Source organism: Tympanuchus pallidicinctus, unplaced genomic scaffold (assembly GCF_026119805.1).
Source record: "Tympanuchus pallidicinctus isolate F22 unplaced genomic scaffold, pur_lepc_1.0 scaffold3, whole genome shotgun sequence".
Classification (NCBI taxonomy): Eukaryota; Metazoa; Chordata; class Aves; order Galliformes; family Phasianidae; genus Tympanuchus; species Tympanuchus pallidicinctus.
In genome coordinates this window covers 25,506,678-25,523,739 of record NW_026294747.1, presented here as the reverse complement: position 1 = coordinate 25,523,739, position 17,062 = coordinate 25,506,678, and the positions used below count along the sequence as shown (strand labels likewise).

At 39.7% G+C, this 17,062-nt stretch overlaps 1 protein-coding gene across 12 annotated transcripts in view; it reads right to left on the bottom strand.

Annotated features, from left to right (window-relative positions):
* Window positions 1–17,062, bottom strand: part of NUMB (NUMB endocytic adaptor protein) — a 93,794-nt gene that overhangs the window by 48,278 nt on the left and 28,454 nt on the right. Inside the window, exon 1 of one of the 12 annotated variants that reach the window (XM_052695501.1) lies at window positions 12,176–12,557. The exons of the other annotated variants lie outside the window; for them this stretch is intronic. The gene's annotated coding sequence lies outside the window, so the exon portion shown is untranslated. Of the gene's footprint in view, window positions 1–12,175; window positions 12,558–17,062 lie in introns of those variants that run through there. 12 annotated transcript variants of the gene reach the window in all.

Here is a 17,062-nt window from a genome sequence, read left to right as displayed (position 1 = left end):
TCCAGCCTGCAGACCACACTGAAACCAGTTAGTCCACTACGACAACCTCTAGCAGAGAAAAGGGGAGAATAAAATCCCCTTTCATTACTTAAGACAACTGCTTCAAAGTAATAAATCTGCCTTGCTTACCAAGTGCACTGCAACAGCATGCATCAGCATTTCAACTTCCACTCAGAATTAAATCTGGGGTAAATTAGCATAGAAATCAAGTCTTCGGCTTAGTCTGAAAGCGTAAGGGATTCAGCCCTGCTGCACTACCTTCCTGATCACAAGACTCTGGAAATTTCAGCTTCTTTCTGTTACCTTTATGTTCCCCCTATTAAATCCACTTCTTAACATCCAAGCTTTATTATCTCCCAACATCAGCACAGACTTTGTGCTACAACACAGACAATTACTACAAACAAACATGTACTAAAAGCCAGAGCAAGTCTTTGCATGTTTGTTTTTCTCGCATGTTGTTCTTGCATTCAAATCGATTTTAAGAAAAGGCCATAATGTGACTCCTGACGCCAACAGTTTAAATTAACTCTCACATAATAAACAACTCGCGCTGAAATTGTCTGCAAGATCCAGAGATTAAGAAAAACGTTACTGCATTCTTAGTTCAGTGAGACACTGAGCACTCAGTAGTGACATGACATTTAACCAACAGCAATTAACAGCTGGTCAACCACACATTCAACAGAAAATGAAGAAATGCAGCTCAAAATGCTGCTGCCCCCTTCCAGTTTCCTGGTGCATCCACGTAAGCAGCTGAGATCCATCCACCAACACCACAATCCCCAAGCCATGAACGTTCACAAAGCTCCTGTGACACTGCAACACATCAGATGCTCTCCCATTTACAATATTCTAAATCACCACGTTTATTTTGGCACTGATCTATCAATAGATAGCAAACTTAAAAACAACAGAAGAGAATAAGATGCTATTTCTTCAGAAAAATCATCAAAAAGACAATTACAAGCAACACCTGTTGAAGTTAGACGGATCTCAAGCCATCACTAAAGCAGATTCTGTCAGTTAGGATGAGATCTACAGAAATAGCACCCACTGGACTGCAACTGAGCACCTACCAATTTTATTTAAAATGCCATGCTTCTTTAAGATACAGTGCTGACTGAGAGAAGGACAAAGAAGAAGGACAAAGAAAAAGTCTTTGGTGAAGTGAGATGAACTTCTGTAGGTTTGTTGTTCTTTTCCTCTCTTACTTCGTGTTATTAAATAAAGGTATATGGCCTGGCCTGTTACTTGGGAGAAGTAGTAAACCAGGGGCAGCTGTCAGTATTATAATTGTCTGATGTTTCAGGCCTCAGCAATTACTGACAAACTTAAAGGACTGAATAAAAGCTGACCGAAAATTAGACATCTAATTACTCATAAAGCAGTTACAGTGATCTACTGCAACACACACAGTTCCCACCCTGCGCTGCACAGGACCTGCTGGCACAGCATGCCACAGAGGGCACAGCCCAGAAGTAATGCATGCTGGTCATCATGTGGCTGCTGCAGCCTCTTGAATCATAGAGATAGCTGTCATCTTCCCAGCTCTAAATTACTTGGCAGAGGAGCACAGAAAGCAAACAGGAAGCACCCAGGAGAACTGCCTTCCTTCTTACTCTGCCTCACACTCTTTAGAGCGATCAATGAAGCTTCAGGCTCAGCACAGACAGAAATACCACCTAGCCAGCACCCAGCAGCTGCCTCCCCACACCCACAGCACAGCTCCTTGCTACCAGACTTCCCTAAGGCCCAGCAGAGCACTGAGCAAGTAGTCAATTCACTACTCTCAGAAGTCTCCTGTGAGTACCGGAGCATTTGGATTCCACCACCACATTACATACTGCTTGAGGATGAATAGGTGCAGTGGCAAGCAACAGATTTCATTCCTGGTACTAAGATACTTGAAACAGAAACAGCACAGGCTTTGCTCTGCTGTGAGTTGGGATGCGGTGTCACTGCCTGCTCTCAACACCCTGCCAGCCACACCATGCCTTACTTCCACAGCAGACAGCTGCTTCCAGGGGTGGCAGCTGAGCTGCGGGACAAACCAGAATGAGCAGGCTAAAAATGCTTGTGATGTGACAGCCAGCACCCAGCAGCAGGCAGGCACAATGGGGACTAAGTGCATGCTGTCAGATTCAAAGCAGCAGAGAAGTCAGAACTGCATTACCTCCACCAGTGACTAGTCACAGAGTCCACTGATTTCTGCAATGCATTGAATAAACTCAATTATTCTGACAGATACCCTAGTATAACTACTCTATTCATAGATCACTATTCTCAACAGTGCCTTCTGTTCTCCTTTTCTAAGTCTGGAAACCATATAAAACAGTCTGTTCCTTACAGAACATGCAATTGTCCTTCGCATGTTAGGCAGTGTTTACAGAACCAGTAACAAGGACAGCACCAATTAGAACAGTTTCACAGTTATATGGGAGACAACACTGCCTCCCTTCATGTGGAATCACAATTATTCATTCTTTAGTTGTCCTGTAATTCCTCTACGTACATTTTACCTTACTAGACACAAGGAGGGAACTTTGGAGCGGGGAATGCACACAGATAGCAACACAGGTATGGAATCAAAAGCCAGCTTCTTCCACTCTGGCAAAAAAAATTAAAAAAATTAAAAAATCAGATCTTCAAGTGCTAGCGCAATCTGTTCTCAAAAGCAAGTTTGATCACAGATCCAGGGAAACAAATACCACCTTATCTCCCTTTGATGTTACGTACCGCTTGGTCTAAAAACATAAGCATACATGGCAAAAGGTCCACCCAAACCACACTGTTGTTGACCGTGGTATGGCCCCAATTCATGGCAACTACTGTCTTGTAAAGCATACATGGCCAAAGCACCAAGTGAAAACAAGGGCTGAATATCACACTTGGTACGCTCTCTAACAGCACTTCCTAACGCAGACAGGTGCATATATGTCATACTACTAAAATAATAACTTCCACTGCAAAGACTGATTATCTTCCAGGCACCAGTTAGCTGTATTACAGTGCCATCCTACTCTGCTGCGTGTTCGTTCTGTTTCTTCTCAGCTCAAACACGCACTTGGTTCAGCAGCAGCATAACATCCAAGCCGACTGCTGGAACACAGCTCCAAACCTGAAGACACAGCTGTGTGTTTGAATTTTGTGCCCAAGCTGTGTATCCAACTGCTGATTTGGGGCACTTCACCTCCTGAGTTTATCTGCACAACACCACCTTCCTTGCAGCCTTCCAGAGCAAGGCACATCACACCAGACAGCTACCATTGCTTCAGGCAGCACTCCCTTCCAGCAGTGCTTGTTTCTGGGGAGGACAGCAATGCTGCAATACATGAAGTACAGAGCTTCTCATCTCCTAAAATACGTTTCTTTTGACATTTGTATCAGCCTAGATCTCTGCTACAGACAGAGATGCTGAAAGCATTTATATAAAGTCCACCCTTGTAAATATAAGCATTTCATCACACTAATTTCCCAGCATCAAGACTGAGAGTTTGGAAACCTATTCAGAAAAAAAGGAGCATCAGAGAGCTGGCAAAAATTAGGAGAAGATCTCAACAGCTACTGTATGTTTCTTTGGCCAATTTAGCCTCATGACAGTAAAAATATGCAAGTGACCGCAGGCATTCAAATTGCATGCCTCAAAAAAGACTGTTGGAAGCCACAAACTACCTTTACTCAGATTTCACACCAAGGACATTTCGGAGTTACGTCAAACTGTTTTTTTCCAGTGGTTAGGCAAAGTGTGCAAACTTATAAATATTGCACAGAAAGATCATTCATCTATGCAATAACGCGCTTTTCAGTTATTTACACTCAGCATTTTACCACACATAAATAAATTTCATGAAAGACGACTTGCATGCAAAACAAGTAACGTTAGAACTTGCAAGGGCAGTCTAGTTAAGCCACTCAATTTTTTTTTTCTTTTAAGGAGCTTACATATTTGAATGAGTTTTCTATTTTATTGTTCCCTCACTGTCTATGACAAAAAATTATACAGGCCACATGGGAAAGGCCACATGGGAAAATATCTTATTCTCTTCTTCCATCTTCCTCTGTCTGTCTCTGTCTCTTATGAAATAAGACCACAGGAAGCTGACCTACAGCTCTGTCCATAAAAGGATTATGTAGAAACAGTTCTGTGCAGTACTCAGTGTATGACAACACAAACTTTCTTAGCTTTCGCAAGTCTTAAGTTTGAGTGATGCCAGCACTAAGTTTCCAGCACAGTCACACTCATGCTGCCTGCTGGGAATTCCTTGTTACAAGAAGGGGCTGCAGTTCACACGTCATTTTGACAGTTACTGTGGATTTCCTTTTTCCGTGCTCACTCCTCATTTTCTCTCTCATATCTAGTCCTGCGTTCAATCTTAACTCACAGCTCAGCTCTACGCCGGACAGTAAATCTACAATTCAGAAGTTTCTCAAGGTTCAACACACACAATGACTGAAAGTAGACTATACATCCTAATATAAAATGAAGCCTCCTCAATCCTGAATCCACACCAGAGAAAACAGCATGGCTAGGATTCTAAACCTGGAAGCTGAAAAACAACCACAACTATGTCCAAGACCATTTTTTCCTACCCACAATGATATTTAAAAGAAAACAAACCGCAGTGAGGTGTTTCCTACTACTCTGTAACCTACTACTATGTAACTTCTCTCTCTCAAATCTTAAAAAAAAAAAAGAAAAAAAAGAAAAAAAAAAAAAAAAAGAAAAAAAAAAAAAAAAAAAAAAAAGAAAAAAAAAGAAAAAAAAAAAGAAAAAAAAAAGAAAAAAAAAAAAAAAAAAAAAAAGAACTAAAGATAAAGGTCACCAAAATTTCAGTCGGGAATGAAAGGCTCTTCATGGTTTTCCAGAGCCTATAGCGTGAACCTCTGAGCTTTGATGAGCTGCTGTAACAAAGCCAAGATAACCAAGGCTATCCTGCATTGTGCTACAACCACACCCAGGAATGCAACACATGCCAAAACTCCACAGTTGCTCACTGGCGTAGACACAAGAGGAATCACAGCATGCACTCAGTTTCTCACCACTGGAGTCATCTACTTCAGTCAACCTGCTATAAACACCTAGTTGTGTAGACACAGGACATTGGAGTCATATGCAAGAGAGCCAGCTGATAATTGTACATAAATTTTGAGCAGTATAAAACCAAGGAAAAAAAGGAGATATGGGAAGCAGCCTACTTTTAGGTCTGCATGCTCAGAACCCAAAACAGAGCCACACATTAGCTAGATAAGGCTGCAACAGAAATCTGGGGCTTGGGCCGCAGGCATATTTCCCCATGTATCACATATTGATGCATGCTGCCCTGTTGCTGAATTCATCTTTGCCAGACATAAACAGTATTTGTGGAAAGGAAAAAAAAAAAAACAAACCAACAGAAAACCACACGAACTGGTAGCAGGCTGCCTTGTAAGACAAGGCACAAGGATATGCTTGACAACGCTGTTGAGGCTATGGAGCACCAGCAGCCTGCCCTCAGCTCTGTCTATGTGCTACAAACCTGCATCTGCTGCAAACAGCAGTTCCATGCTTTCTGTGCCAGAGGGCGGCTGTAAATGCAGCAGCTGCCCCACCTCATTCCCCTCCTGCTTCTGCAGTAAAAAAAAAAAAAAAAAAAATCTCAATATAGATTGAGTGCTTTATCAAGTTAGTAATCTAAGTCCATGCATTTTATTAAAATGAACATCTACAGGTCAATTTCCAAAACAACCGAGCTTAATCTTCAAAGGTTTTCAAACAGCATGAGTTAAAACTTGATTTGAACACCACTGTTGAGCAGATAAAGCAATTCCACCTTATTTGTCTAATAAAGCAAAACATTCAAAAAGATCTGAGTGACCTTATTATCCAGGATCAGATCCTTTGGCTCCAGCTCTCCTTCATATAATTGTTTTGGGAATGGGGAAGAAAGGAAACAATCTTTTTAAATTCCTAGAATATAGATTAACCATGGATTATGGGAGCAGCCAACATGTGTATTAGTGACTTATCTCCTCAGCCTGAGAAGAAAAATCTACAGAAATACAGACAAAACAAGAGCAAAACTACTTCACAGACAGCACAGCTGTTGTAAAGTGGAACCTTAAACAGGTTTAAAGAGGTTAATTAGTGACAGTCATCACAAAGAAATGGATTTGGAATATGAAGAGAATTACGGATTAGTGTAACAAATACATTCTGTGATGGTCCAAATCCAAGTCAAAGTTTTCTGACTGGACAAACGTTCCAATTGCCCTACTAAATATAACATTAGAAGACAAAGAACATTTCAAAGACTCAAACTGCTTCAGTGTATCAGTACTTAAAAACTGATTGACTGCACTGCAAGTGGTTAAAGATTCCCACTAAGAATAAAATTATAAATATTATTTAACGATCTCACTGAATTTAGTTTTCAGTAGAGATATTTTCAGACAAAAAGCCAAGCCCCTCAGCTACACTAGGATGCCCATTTAAAATAAGGAATAAACTTCTCCAGAATGCCCATAAATTCACATACAACCAATCTTCCACAGAATCTAACTTTAGAACTCCCACAGAATAGGTCATCCAGTTTTTCAGGAATGAAGGAGACATTCACAAACTTAGTTCAGAGAATCAGCAGTGCTCAAGTGGTCAAAGACAGCTGAACAGAGTACACAGTTATAAGTAATTCAGTCAGAAGGGCTAGCAAGTATCTTCATGATTTGAATCCAGAAAACCCAGGATTTGAGAAGAACAACCTCCTATGAACTCTCACTTTTATCTATGAAATTCAGTCACTGGTTTCCGTAGTACTTAACTTACCATGTGAAAAGTGTTTGTCTGCTGTTGTAAAAGCTCCAATGATTATTCGCCAAACAGACTTGGCTGGTTGCACTACACACAAATAAAAGCAGGTAATACAATCCTCAACACTCAAAGCAAAGAAACAGCTAGAGCAAAATGCGAGAACACAGCCATGACACACTGTGCCGGACAGCCTGAGACACTCCCTCTGCATTCCCTACGCCACCCACATCCCCTCATGCTAGGTGCACAGAAGCTGCACATAACAGGAAGGGCCTTCCCAGTCCTCTTTCTGGGTCAGGTTCCCTGAAATAGTTCTGGGAAGCCTAAACAAGCTGGACGTGACCTCAGGTCAAAATAATAGCTACAGTGACTGTGCTGCCAGGTATGACTAGCTGCAGCCTATCTCACACCTCCAAGACACCACGATACACGCAAACCAAAGCAGTCATGAGCTGTTTGCTTTTACCTAGGTTTTGGCAGCATTTATATCAGTTCTAAGACCCGACTCACAAGCAAACATTTTCTAAGACACTGTTACAATCGCAATCCATGAGGATTGAGATGTCTACCAGAAGCAGTAGCCATCCCGTGCCAAGAGAACTAGCACAGCTTACAGCAACAGCCATTCACAACGTACCACCAAAAGAAGCATTTATATTGTCTGTACAACATTAACAATATATTACATTATATCCATGTTTTTTTGTTTTGCAGTACACATGCTCATAAACTCTGTTCTTCTGTGATGGAGAACGAAAACCAGTGGATTTTAGCAGGCAACAACAGTTCTTGAGCACTACAACCTACGCAAAGCCTTCGGTGCCACCACACCTTTTCTGCAATGCAACAATCATGACATCAGCAGAAGAGGCCACTGCAAGCTACCAGCTTCTCTACACCACAGCATCTCATTTCCCACTGTCTTTGAGTCATGAGCAAGATTTAGTAAGCTCCAGCTGCATTTGCTGATAACCTAAAAAAAAAAACCTGAAAACAACTGGCAAGAAGCAGAGCAACACACAGAGCAAAACACTTCAAATAAGCTCTCACAAAACAATATGCTTACTTCTATAAATCAAGTGTTACTCAAAAATCCTTTCATCTGCAATATCCAGCTTTGTTGCACTGATAAAACTACCTTATTGTTCAGCACACACCTACAAAAACAACTCTACAGAAGAAAGGATATCTGAGCATACTAATCAGGCCTATAAACCCAAACAACAAGATGCTTCAGCCTACTCCAGCACAGCACAATACTTAATAGGTCCCAATGTACATTTAGGTCCCAACGTACATTTATCTCCACAAGATTAGAGCCAGAAGGAAAAAGAAAAAAAAAAAAAAAAAAAAAAGGCACCAGCACTGAAAAGGAAAGAAATCAAAAGGCAGAAAAGAGATTAAAACTGAAGAAGTCAGGAGCAGTCCCAAAATTTCTCACAACAATCCTAAACTACAAAAGTCGATTGTGTCTTCTGTCATATACCCACATGTCCCAACCTCCAACAAATATTTCCTAAACAGCAAAGACTGGAGCAAGCTGGAGCAAGTATCTGAACTAAATTATCTCTGGGAAAGAATCTGCAATGTCCACAAAATTTACAAAGACTTGTTCTAACGCCAGATATAAGTTCTAAAAGTAACTCATAAGATTGTTCAATATAAGTCAACCTCTGCATTTTTGTTCAGTTTCTTGAACTCATTTCATTATGCCAGACGCATGCTAAGGCCTGTACAGCGTATTGCAAGCACAGGAGTTGACCCCTGTATGAACATACGAGACCTCCATGAGCTGCTCAATTGTGATCAGCACAGATTCCTAACAAAAGCCCAAAAGACTGCTGGGTTTAGAGACAAGTAACAGCACACAGATACCCTGGATGAGCTGAAACACTGTGGCATACCTACCTGAAGATTAGAGCACCCACCCTGCTGTAAAGAGCCCACTTCATCAAGAAGAGCAGAAGAGCTAGGACAGCCATGCAGCAGCTCATGCTACTGCAGGAAGCAAAAATACTGCTACCGTCCCTTGAAAATATGCTTTACCCTTACTGACAAACACACTGCAAACACAGAGAAAGGACACATCACACAGCTCCCTTTCCTATGTATGTTTTTTTGCAAAATATCCCATTCCTTTTCAATTGCATACGCAATATTTTTCGACAAGAGCGCTTCCCTGGATTACCTCTCACATAAAGGTATTATGTAGACCCACAGCAGCAGAACAGCATAGCCATAAACGAACAACTGATTTTACCTTGTAACTGTATCAAAGCTAATCTTTGAGGGATCTTTAAAAACAAGATGAGGTATTGAGGTCTTGCACTTAACAATGAGGTTTTTTGCCACCATTCTTTTTTTTTTTTTTCCCCAACAAAAAACATTTTATAGGTTCCAAATTCTGAACACTTATCTGCAGAAGAGTAAATAATGAATTTATACTCGTACATAAAAATTTGGAAGTGCTTTTAAATAGCATTACATTACATGATAAACAGCATCTGAAATTTCAGGCCCTTTAAAAATGTTCTCAATATAAAAAAACCTGCACAGAAAAATGCTGTAAAGCTATACAGTAACAAGACACCATTCACAGTGGATCACTAACAGTTTGGGTTGAAGTGTGTTGGGAGGTTGGCTTTGATTTTATATTCACAGCTATTAAGTTCACTAGCCACCTACTGTATATTTCACATCTGGTTCATTTGACCAGTTCACTTTACTGGCTGGTACAGAAGGCTTTATCATCTCTGCACCCTGTCCTGCAAGGAGGAGGCACATCTTTATCTAAACAGAGCTAAGCAGGATGAATGAGATTAAAAAGGAAACATTACTCAGCCTTCCTGGTATTTTATCTTTTAAGATCTCTTAAATAGACATCTGAAGTTTATCATGGCATCTGCTTAACCATATCAAAAGACTGGTAATGCACCTTAAAAATAAAAATTGACAAGCTTCTGTGAAAACCCAATGCAAATCTAAAAGGCATTCTAGCTACATTAGGAGAGTATAAGAAGCAAAACGTACCTCCTTCAATTCAGATACAAGGAGGGAGGGGGAGAGAACAACATTTTTTTCTCTGATATCAGTGCTTTAACTTTCTGTCAATAGCACAGAAATACATACAAGCACAAGATTAATCTATAACTGAAGAAGTTTATATAATATATACATAATACCATAAAGGTCATTTAGGAATAAAACAATTCAAAAGTCTCTCAAGGAGAAAAAAAGGTTCCCATTAGATTCACACAATGATTACTGCCATGGACACAGGGGAAGGAACCTGATCAACCTGAAAAGACATTTTTAAACTTGCACTGAAATGTACTGTGTTACTTGCATATAGACTTCAACTGCATTAGCCAAGCACGGGGAATGTTAGCAAGTATTCTTTAACTTGACAATACAAATATCAACTCTTCCAGTTATAGAAGTCAAGTCAGATTTTAGGCAACACGGTGGGACTGCTTCCCAAGAGCTGGGGAGGTGGAGGCAATGATACCAAGACAACAAACACCTAACACACACAGTGCACATTCCAGTACCTATTCTTTAATGACACACCAAAACAAGATGCCATTAGGCACATAACATCCCTGTCAACATACCACATTTAGATGGACACTGAAATACCTTTAGAACATTTTTAAGATAAGTGAACTCAGTCTGATCTGGAGTTGGTATTTCCTGACCACTGCTGACTAACTCTTCTAAACCACTATTAGATACCAGGAAATACCCAACCCCACCATCAATTAGTATTTAAACATATATTGAAGCATTATGTGTTGAACACATTCACTCGTAGTGAAGTATTTGTATATCCTATAGGCAAATGCTGGATAAAAGAATTTCAGGCCAGACTTGAGGTAACCAAAGTATAAAATCAAATCCCCACACTAACAGTGAAAGGCACATTGGGACCAGCACTTCACTTCACTTATAACCTCCAGTTGCACTGGAGAATAATGCTGAGCTTTCACAACGTTATCTCTCTTCCTTCACCCATATGTCACAAAGCTGCCTGAACTAAATCAACCCAACTGCTATCATACTTAGGATTATGGCTTAAAAAGGAATTTGAACTGGGACTGTATGTTCATCATAGTGATGACAAAGGTCTTCAGAGCCCCAGGGCTGGCAGCAGAGGCTGCACGAAGCCCTCACACCTCAGAACAGCACACTCTGCCCTGCTGCTGCCAATCACCTCAGCAACCATGCAATCAGGTGCAGAGTAGACGGCCCCCAAACTCGCTCAGAGGACAAGGAATTTTATTTCTTCTTAGCTCTTCTTTCCATTAAAAATAGTAGAGAATAGAAAGCAACACCTAGCTAAAATAAAAAATAAAAATTGAAATGGTATCAATCTAGCAGGTGAAAGACAACATCACAGTTATATTCAGAAAGGCTCAGTTGTGAACAATTATCTTCTTCATTTCTACAAAAAACAGAATTAAAAACTCAGCAGAAAAGTCACAATTATAACCCACCTTCCCCACCTCCCTAAAAGTATTCATAGAAAGTTTCCATCCCAGCAGCCAACACACCATTATGTTGCAAATATTAAAAGCAATTCTGATCACTACATGCCCCACCACCCAGGCCTCCCTCTGCTGTCCTACTCCCACATCCCTTGAAAGCTTAAAGATTTGCTTTACAGCAGCCATGAGAGCACCAAAAGTGTTTCTAACTTACTTAGAATTACTTGCAAATTCATAACAATCCCTGCTGAATTTACTAGCCATTATCAGATTTCCCATCGTTTTTCTATTATAATTCTATAAATTCAGCTTAGGCTACACACAGCTTTCTAATAGTCAGTAATTCAATTAAATCCCAAATTCCTGGTAAGCATCAATACTCAAAACTTCTGCTTTGAAGGAAGTTGATAGCTTTAGATCAATGATTTTATGCTTTGAAGGACACAATTGTCTTTCTGAGCACAGCAAGTCTTTTCCCCCTCCCCAAGAAAAACCTCTTATGAAAACTGATATTCAACCACAACACTGCACCCAAAAGAGCTAACCACTTATCAAAATACTATTGGATATTCTTACAGCTCTTTGAATTGTAATCAGCTCTCAGATTTATATGCAGATTTTGGAGGGGGAAAAAAAAAACCCAGCACAATTCCTCACAAAGCTTTGCTATTTCATTTTAATTCACAAAGATGACTCCTTCTCATTATCTGAAATGTATGCCACAGGCAAAATGGGATCCAGCCTTTTCAGAAAGCAGTTTCAGGACAGATTTTCAAATCTAACATCCCCAAAGCAGAATGCTACACGCAGGAAAAGCCATTCAACTGTTGTTTCAGAAAGTAGCATGCAGATGTGTGAACAAATACATCTGACGTTCATCAGCTGGCACAATACTTACTGCCTGCATTCCCCGTGTCCAGTAGTTCTTGAAATGCTACATCCATGTCACTGAAATTAAACTACCAACACTCCTTCAAACTGAGAGACTGATGCAATAAACAGCAGTAATCCACGTAATCCAGCAGCACTGCCTGCCTAGCACCAATGCACACCTCCATGAAGATAAAAGACAGGAAGTGCTCAGCAGCAGTAAATTTGTAGTAAGAGTTTCAGCAGAAAATATTATCTTTAAAAGCAAAATACACAAAACCTCTGATTCCACTATGAGGTTGTTTACTAGTAATCTATGTAGACATGAGAGATGCTAGCTGTAATTGGGAAAAAAAAATCAACATTAATCTTGCTACTTCTAAAACGCCTGTGTAAATCAACCTGCTAAACTATAGCTGTAAAGCAAGGGTAGAGTTTGAAACTGACTTGTACAAAGGTCTGCAAGAAATCAAGCTTTCACAAATTACAGCTCTGCACACGTTCCAGATTGCAACATGGACTTTGTAAAGATTTGAGGCCTTCAGAGTGACGTGGTTTTGAGTAAACAACTATATGAGGAAGTGTCCTAGCTGATACCGCTCTCCCCTTCAGGCAAGCACATATCAAAGGTGCATCATTGTTTAAAATGGCCCCAGTTCTTAAGGATGAAGATCCGTTCCCTGTCCTGCCTTGACCCAAAGGGAGGTACACACTGTCCTTCAAAACATCCTGACAGGAAAGCAGTAACAAGCACTCAAATTTGGAGATAAGGATAATAAATGCAGTTTTACTTGTTACTTATTTAGCTTTCAAAATATATATCTATAAAAATTATTGCCCAAGAACATGGTAGCTTTTCCAGTGAAGTACAGCCCATTTCAGAAAACCCAGTGAACACGTGAGCTCCAAGAAACTAGCAGCAGTGAATTTGTTAAGCTCTACAGGAGATGTTCTTGTGTGAAGGCTTTCATTCCAAATATCCACTCTGTTTTAAGTAACATGTTTCCTGAAAGTAGCTTACCAGAACAAAATAATTGCTATTTCTTCCAATATAGAAAGTTAGAATTTACCAGAATATAACCCAGGTCTGTTCTCTAAGAAAACTGCATTCTTTGGACTAAGAAAGATGTGATGTCTGATGCTTTTATCTTTTAAGGGTTTTGTCTGTTTTCAGGACCAGGTCCCCAAACCTGCCTGGAGTTGATAACAACATAACAAACAAGTAGGCTCATTTTCCCTGTTCCTGAGGACTGGCACCAAGTCCAGAGAGAAAAAGCTGCTCAGCAAATCAGTAACAAAGTGCAGAGCTCCTAAGTGAGCTTCACCAGTTCCTACCCCTAAATAAAATTACTGTTTTACTGGTCAAAATTTTGTTTTCTCAAGTATACACTTGACAAAAAACTTGCACCAACTACTTGATCACCTATGTTACAGAGTTTTAATGTGTTTTTAATTTCTTCTTTTTCTTTTAATTTTTAACCTTGATATTTAGTTAACATTTCTCCCCAAGATGGAGGAGCATTGATCTCCGTGTTTTTCCTCAAAGTTTGTGCAAATGGACAGCACTGAGAAACGTGCAACATAACAATCATCTCTTAGGAAAACTTCTACTGAAAACCACATAAAAGCCTCATTCAGTGGGATTTGTTTTAGTGCTAAACCCTTGAAAATGTTTACTTGAATGAGACGGTTGGATGAGCCTGCTCTTGTATTTAGTTCAATTATCAAGTGTCAGCAATCCGTTTGCATTTCTAGATAGCTGCATTTGAAACTGAGATGGGGAAGGAAAAAAGCTGGTAGATGAGACAGCAAGTGGTCTATATTTTTTCCTGATCAAACTTCTTAATGAATTTAATAGAACTCATTTTCTTTGTTCTCAACTCAGATTAAAATAACAGCAATGAATTTTTGAGAGACAGATTATCATTTTATCAGATAACAAAGAACACTGTGGAAATGACAGCAAAACACAGAGACAATTTACCAAGTCAAACTTGAGCTTGCTTATATTAAAGCCTAATTCAGATTGTGAAGTGCACTTATATACTGTGCTTTTCAGACAATAACAAATCACATAAACTAGGCTGAATAAATCAGATGCCAATATTTACAGATTCCAGTTAAATTTCTCAAAATATATACTCTTTACTATAAAGAAAAGCAGGATTAAAGATCTGTTTTTCAGGAACCAAAATCTCTACATTCACAAATGCTTCCGTCAATAGTAATAAAAGGTTGATATACAGAAAAAGATTGATACATGACGTGTTCAGAAAATGCAGTTAAAAGTATAAGCCACTACATTAGCTACCAGCTAGCAAACTGGTAGCAACAAAAAAGTCACCTCTTCTTGTTAGAAAACTGTTTTGCTCTCACTGCACTTCGGGTTCAGTTTAAACCATACTCAGCAAAATCAGGGCAAAATTTAGGACCAATTTCAGGTTGAACGAAGTTTATCAAAAACCTTCCATTCAATTTTTATAACCACCTGGACTGCTGACCCACTTGTGACGTGATGCTATGGGGTTGACACGGCACTACCATAATTATTCCTATTTTAAATGGAAAAAAAAAAAAAAAATCTCTTTAGATATAGTTAACTACACTATAACTTCAGAATGTTCAGCAAAGTACCCAGCAGCCACTCTGCTGCATGTACCGGGGAGTGTCACAGTTCTATGTTCTTTGTTTTTTGGGTTTCAGCATTCCACATCAAAACATCATGTAGTGTACGGGGCATTAAAGTGTCACTGCCCCAATCCCAGTACCTATCCCTGTACATTACAGCAGTCACGGGATCTGGCCCTTCCTTGTGGGGGGCGCTCTCTTGCTGCCTTGCAGTGGGTGCTGGAGGAGCTTTCCTAGCCGTTCCAAGCTTTTCAGGTTTGATTCAGTCCTAGAAACTCTCTCTCTCATCTTGTCTGATTTATTAATCTCAATTTCAATTAAATTGTATATATTGTGTTATTTTACTATAATACCGGAATACAAGATAAGTTTTCCTCCATAGATTGTTGCCGCTGTTCTCTTCCTCCCTTCCTTCCTTCCCATTTTTGTGGGACTGCAGTGGGGGGGAGGGCAGAGGCCTGCTGCCCCGTCACAGACGTAGATTGCTCTAGTCAACTCCATGACAGGGAGCTAACTGACTGCAATGCTCTTAATAATAAAGTCAACCTTATTTAATTCCTGCTTGGATCTGGACCATCTGGAATCAAGTACCTTTGTGAGTAAGAACCATACAGCTGCAACTGTATAAATATTTTTCTTATCAATTCCTTGCCAAAAGCATCTCAACATTCAAAGATCAATTTCACATTAAAAAAAACCAACCAACAAAATGAAGGTCACGCAGTCAGACTGCCTTCTGACATCCACATAACCAAACTCTGGTTAAGTGAGAGATGTTCCAGGACCAACACGCAGCCTCATCTTGCATCAAGCTCACCAGATTGTTTCCTACAAGCTTTTTGGGTGGAACTGACATCTCCTTAAATTGGCAGAATGATTATCGCCGATTTTATCATAAGAATTTCTGGCATCCACTTCAAATAACAATCCAGCAGACAGCACACATTCCAGCTTGCATTACTAGGATTAAAACAAGAACCTCTTTCCATTCACACATTCCTCCAAACAAGGATTATCTAAGAAATTGCCAAACTGATTGCAATTGACTGCAGTACGACTCGTATGGACACTTAAGTGCATATACACTATTTGTCAACAGAAAATGCTGCAGTATATTTAAGTCTTCAGAAGTTCAGGTTTTAAATTAGCTTGAGAAGTGCCTTTAAATGTGGCTGTAAAACAGTGCCTTAGAATCTACAGAGTCCAGGGAACATTATTTTAACACCCAACATGCTGATGGAAGTATAATTGTTTTGTTAAATCTCCAGCAGGCCTTGCTTCTGCCTTCTTATATAAACCCACCACACTGCGCAACTTCATTACCTAATTGAATACAAGTGGACGTTTAACACTGATGCACCATTAAAATCCACTCTCACCCGTAATAAATCTGCCAGGCAGCCATAAGTAAAAAGATATCCGCAAAGCCCACAAAGGTGTTCTGGGTATAGATGAACACCTTCAAGTACTGGTGGCAGTGAGTTCACATTTCTTTGTGCCTAAACATGTAAGGCAAGCTGTATTTCTGGTACTGTTGTTTTGACTTTACTATGTTGATGAGTCTCCATGCCTAGAATTAGAGGTCTGTGATGTTTTTCCAGTCACGTAACACTGCTCCTTACAGAACAAAGCAATGGAATGATGTCACACTCTCAGATTGTGATGAAGATACACAACAAACCAGGAGAGACACAATACACTGGACTTTTTGAGCATCATTCATTGCTATTCCATTTTTTTTCTCTGGAAGCTTGTGAACAATTAGATCTGCTTCTCAGTTCTGGCTCAACACTGATGCAACAGAACTTATTCCTTGTAGTGTGGTCACAATCAAATCTTACCATTCACAAAAACCTCCCAGAACTCACACAATCTTTCGTTACTATGCAAGTTCAGCGTGACAATCAATCCAGCTCACCTTCTTCAAAACCTTCCACTGGCTTGCCATTTCTTCTATCAACTGCTTAATACAGTCACTTATGAGATGCTTTACATAAATACCAATAGTTCTGTTACAGCTATTTTCTTATTCACAAATGATTTAGCTTTCTCTTAGTTGTCACACTTAAATGCTTTGTCTTTTCATAATCAACTTTTCTTGCAATTGTTAGCTCCAGCTAAAACATTTCTAAAGATGAGAATGACAAACCAAGACGTTGTGAACATCTCAAAACGATGTGCTTAAACAAAAAACAGAGTAGCAGCACTAGTTCTGAAAACTTAAACACGTCTGAAAAAGTATTTCATTTTCACAAAAGAGTAATTTAAAAACTACACAAAGCTTGTG